A 5,553-nucleotide genomic window follows, 5' to 3' on the forward strand; every position below is an offset into this window, starting at 1 on the left:
GGGATGGGGTGGGGAGGTGATGCGGGACAGTCAGAGTTATCTCTACTGAAGATATCCAGAAGTGCCCAGCTCTGTCAGGTGGTTGAGCCTGGGACAGGAGGTGACAGGAATGGAACATCAGAACAACACTGACATCTGACGCTAAGCTGACAAGTGCCATCGCATGCCATGTGCTGGGGACAACAGGCAGTGTGCAGATCTGAGGGAGCAGTGCACCTGGCCAAGTCACCAGGTTGTCCAGACCTCAGCATCAGGTCATCCCAACCTGGCAACAGCCACCATGAAAACAGAAGTGGTCCATTCTTCAAAGTGTGTATTTGAGCGCAGTGTCAGACCCCATTCCCAATCTTGGCTACTCGACGGTGGTAGTTACTAGAAGAACCCACGGAGACTCTTCAGGTGACTCAGAGAAAACAAACCACTGTCTCCAAGAAAGAGAAATCCAGATCTGCCCCCACCTCAACTGCTCTAACTCAGCAATTCTCCAAGTGTAACCCTCCAATCAGTAGCATGGACATTTTTTGCCATCCCACCACATCGATAAGTGTTAATTTAATATGCTTCCGTTCTTACAAGGGTCCACATTGCGTAGGGAGAAGCCCCAGCCCAGGAGCTTGGTAGAAATGCATTCTCTGCCTCCACCCCAGACCTCCTGAATCAGCGATGCCGCAGTAGGGCCCAGCGGGCTGTGTTTGACCCAGCCTTCCAGGTGGCTCTGATGCCTGCTGAAGTTTGAGAATCACTTCCCCCGCTGAACAATCTGACCTTCCAGAGCACGGGAAATTCCCCCTTCCCTCCCTCCACCCAACTCCACTCCAAGGGGGAAACCTCCCCTCTGGTCCTGGGCCCCTGAGGCAGGTGTGAAACGGTCTGGCCTCAGGACTGGGCCATCCCTGATACTGGAAGATAGGTCACTGTGGCCCGGGGCGTGCTTGCGGGCTTAAAATGATAACATAAAACCTGTACGTGGGAGGGACTGAGGTGAAAGGAAGAATAAGCCTCCCCTTAATCTCCTTACTGTTCAGCCATTATAATCCTATAATTACAACCAATAAGCCAATAACAGCTACCATTTACCTGGATGTGGTCACGAGCCACACACTGTGGGGAGCACTTTACACGTACCATCTTTCAGCAAATTTTGAGGGATATGGCTTTATTTTACAAAAGAAGAAACTGAGGCACAGTGAGTTAGACATCTCATTGGAGGGCATTCAGCCCTTCCTAAGTGTCAGAGTTGGGACCTAGCCCCACATCTGTCTGACTCTGAGTCTTGGCCACGCTGCCTTAATCCGATCGCCAGTGTCCCTTACCACCACCAGCCCCACAACACTCTTCATCACGGTTGATGTGGGGCCAGAGGAAGACCAGGAGTGTGAGCTTCCCTGCACTTCCACGGTAGTGCTTTCCACTAGCCTTTTTAAATACTTATCCTCTGCGGCCCGGTCCTCGCGAGGGTGCCCCTGTATCACACTGATTCCCTTTGTGGTTTCAGGAGCCCACTCCTATCTGTGCACGGTCCAAGGAGAAACCAGGGTTTAGCCCCAAACTGGCTCTGCTGCGAGTCACATTATGACGACATCCCAGGGGGATGTTCCTGCTAACAGAGACAGTCGGACCCCGAGGCACACCCCTTCTCCAGCTTCCCATTATCACAGGAACATCTCTGCACCCTTGCTTGCCTCCTTCTCCTGAGGGAAACAAAGGCCCTGTGTGGTTGCCCGACCTGCCCACGGAGGCCAGGGAAACAACAGAGCGAGAACCAGACTCCAGGTTTCTGAATTCCCAGCCATTCTCTCGCAAAGCATTGTTGCTCCGGGAAGAGAGCTGGGAATCCCGCGTCTGGCTGCCTGGGGGGCACAGCTAAAGGTCAGAATTGTCTCTTTGCCAGCCAGGGATGCTCGCAAGCTACTACGCATCGCTCTGGCTGCTGCTTAGAGAAAAGCAGCCAATGGTTATGGTGGTTGGACACAGTGAATCTAGAACCGGGCAGCCTCGGCTCAAATCCCAGATAGCGGTGTACCTGTGGCCGAGTTACTTAACCTCTATTGAAGCCTCAGTTTCCTTACCTGTAAAATGGGGTAACACCTTCACGAGGTTGTTATGAGCATGATCTGTGTTATAGTTGGCCCTGTTTGTGTGTTTTCTCCTTGGATCTTACAAAAACACTTTGAAGTAGGCATTATTATCCCTATTCACATGAGAAGAGACAGACACAGAGCTGAGCAATATCCTGCCCCAGGTCACACATGGCAGTGATTTAATAACTCTTACTTTGGGCCAGGCATAGCAAAACGGGGTAGCTATATTTGTCTCTAATTTAACAAAAAGTAAGGGCTGAGGCACAGAGAGACTGAGCTGCCAAGATCATAAAGCTAGTAAACGGCAAAGCCACAGTATAGACCAGGCAGCTTCAGAACCAGCGCTCCTGACGGCCATTGTCACCCCATTTCTCTGTCCCCCCTATGCTACCCAGTAACGAGCTGTGGAATCGGTCATTTCATTTTCATGGGAAAAGAGGCTCTTCTTAACTTTAACAGCTTTGGTCACCCGAGGAAGAGTTCTAAATCACATCATCATCAAATAAGGGAGTTCTAACAGTCCAAATAAGAGCTGAGTGTCCAATTAGAGCTGGGTGGCTCAGGAGGGCACTATTGGCATTGTTTGAGATGGTTCTTTGCTGTCATGTGGTGATCGAACTGCAGGCGCCTTGCAGGACAATCAGCACCCCCCCACACACACAGAATGCCAGAGACCCCCTCAAGCCAATGTAATACCCCAAACCCACCCCCCACGACTTTCACAGGGTTTCTGGGAACAGGGGAGGATCCTGCCCCAGGTGAGAACCAATGAAACGGAGGGTTGCCTACTTCTCTCTCCTCTTTGCAAGAATTCGGTTCTCCAAGGAATTAGGAGAGAGCAGAATCGAACCGGGGACAGCCACCAGTAGGAGAGTAAGTACTAAGTACCAAATGGAGTGCGGGCAAGCGCCAGGCTAGGGAGGAAGGGATGCTACCCAGGTTCACGGTCAGGGCCGCTCTGTGGCAACAACCTCCTCTGCTTGGAGGTCAGGACAGAGGAGGAGGCAAAGTGGAGAAGGGGTGTCATGTAAGTGACATCCTTAGCTGTTCAGTGGCTGGGGGAAGGCTACATATGGCAAGGCTGGGCACAGGGGGAGAGGCCCCAGGGGTGGAAGTCAGAATGCCAGACCCGGGTAAGCTGTGGCACCGTGGTCAAGTCACCTACCCTCAGTCCTCAATTTCCCCAGCCGCCTACTGAGAGTGGCCTCCCTCCCCATGTCCCAGCTCAAGGGACATCAGGAATGTGAGGGCACCCAGAACAATGAATATCTCTCTCTGGTAGTTTTCTTTGTGTCCAAGGCAAGTCGCTGGGCACTGAACGCCATTTCCTTTTGAATATCTGTCACCATTCATAGAAGAATGAACTGTTTGCCAGGCCCACACTCAATGATTCATCTGTCCCCCTGGGGACACCGAGAGAGTACTTCCTTCCCTGGTCAATCACTGCCAAGCGCCAAAAACCTCGACGGTGGTGTGCCTGGGGTGCCCAGAGAGCAGGGAAGGAGCATGTGACCAGACACCAGGCAGGCTCTCGGCCTTTGCTGCCCCTCCATTGTGAATGCCGGGTCGGGGGTGCCTGGCCGGCTCAGTCGGTAGAACACGCAACTCTTGATCTAGGGGTTGTGAGTTCAAGCCCCACACTGGGGGTAGAGCCCACTTAAAAAGAAAAAAAAAAAAAAAAGCAGGCCAGGACGTAGCCATAAGAAGCATTTTAGGGCACTGTTGTTCAGGATACGATACAGGCTCCGGAGTTCTACAGAACTCCAGGGTGTATGTGTTTCTTTTTGACAAAGGAAAGAGAACACTACAGGCTGAGCACTTATATGTGCTAGACGCTGTGCTAAGGGCCTGAGGCGCGTTTGTCTCATTTAATCCTTGCAGCAGGACGGGTGGGAGAAATGAGAATTAAAGAGTTAAGAGATTTGCCTAAAGCAGTGCACCTCATCGGTGCGCACGGCAAACAAAATAATGCCCCCTCACCACATCCACCCCCCCCCGACCCCCAGAATCTATGACAATGTTAGGTCCCCTGGAAACAGGGGATTCAGATTGCTGCTGGTGGGGTGAACGTAAAATCTCATGGCTTTAAAAGCAGGAGATTATCCAAGTAATCTGGGTGGGCCCAATGTACTCACAAGGATCCTTAAAAGTGGAAAGGGAGGCAGAGGAGGAGAGGAGGAGAGGGGATGGGAGGGACTGAAGGGGAAGCAAAAATAAGCCTCCCCTTATCTCCTAACTTACTGTTAGGAGAGAGAACCCCTAGAATCCCGTAATGACAGCTAATAATAGCTACCATTTATCTAGAAGTTGTTATGAGCCAAGCGCCATGGTGAGTACTTTACATATATCATCTCCCAGCAAAATTTGAGAGATGTGGCTTTGTTTTACAAAAGAAGAAACTGAGGCACAGCCAGGTTAGACACCCTGTGCATCAAAGGTCAGACCACTAGGGCAGCCCCTCGCCAAGCTGCTGATGGCCCAGCCACTGCCTGTGGGGGCTGAAGGCAGCTATGTGACCACTCCTCCCAAATCCTCAACGCACACAGGGCCACCAGCTACAGTGCCTTCTGCATCATCCCCGGTCTTCACAAATCCCAACTGGACCACTTTTCAGCGATACTGATTCTTTCTGCACTACACAAGCTTTGGCGAGAGGAGTTTCTTTTTGATTCTCTCGGAAAATACGTTTAGGGAATAATTTTTATGTAATAATTGTACTCCAACATTTTTCTATGCCTGTGATTCTAATTTCTTTCTCCAAATTATACCAAGAGATTTCTGGCATCTGAACCTCATTTCATAAGAGCCACCTTTGAGAGAGAGTTCCGTCAACCAACTAACCAGCCAATTAGGATCCATCATTGAAGCTCGCACGTTGAACCACGGATTGATGACCGTGCTTCCTTCGTTCCCCCTCAGGTCCCAAAGTGGGACCTACAGAATCGTTTTCAAGTGGAATATGAGTGGTGGTTTCCCCCAGTTAAGCAGAGGAGTCGAGCTCAGAAACTCAGTTCTTCTCCGACTTTGTAAGCTCAGTGTTTCGGAATCATTCACTGCCATCTGCCTTCACAGCCTCCAGGAAACAAGGAACAGGAAAGGAGAGAACAATGGAATCCATGGACCGGTGGGTTGCCCCCTCAGCTCTGCCTCTTAAGAGTCTCTGAACAGTTACTCAACCTCTTTGGTTTCAGTCTCCTCTACTTTACTATTAGGCTGAATTCGGTGGTTTCTAAGGTCCCCTACAAGGCAGACCTACCCTAATTCTCCAGGGTACCATGCCCTGATACCTAATCTGATTTGGTCCCATTTATTTAGAATATAGTGATTCACTCCCAGGCCCAGTAGCTCAGCTAATTAGCTACCACCCATCACATTGCATGGGTATGTGAGTAGTTGTCTAGTATATTTACAGATACATCCAAGCCTTGTTTTTGCCTGAAGAGTCAGAGATACCCCCAAATATAGTGACTTT

General features: G+C 50.5%; 1 long non-coding RNA gene across 1 annotated transcript; it reads left to right on the plus strand.

Annotated features, from left to right (window-relative positions):
• Positions 1-2,479: 2,479 nt before the first annotated feature.
• LOC121043212 (uncharacterized) lies at positions 2,480-5,261 on the plus strand. The gene is made up of 2 exons (XR_005796731.1): positions 2,480-2,954; positions 4,854-5,261. It is a non-coding gene; the product is annotated as an uncharacterized LOC121043212 (long non-coding RNA).
• The last annotated feature ends 292 nt before the right edge of the window (positions 5,262-5,553 follow it).

The sequence above is a fragment of the Herpailurus yagouaroundi genome, unplaced genomic scaffold (assembly GCF_014898765.1).
Source record: "Herpailurus yagouaroundi ecotype Mexico unplaced genomic scaffold, PumYag 186, whole genome shotgun sequence".
NCBI lineage: Eukaryota > Metazoa > Chordata > Mammalia > Carnivora > Felidae > Herpailurus > Herpailurus yagouaroundi.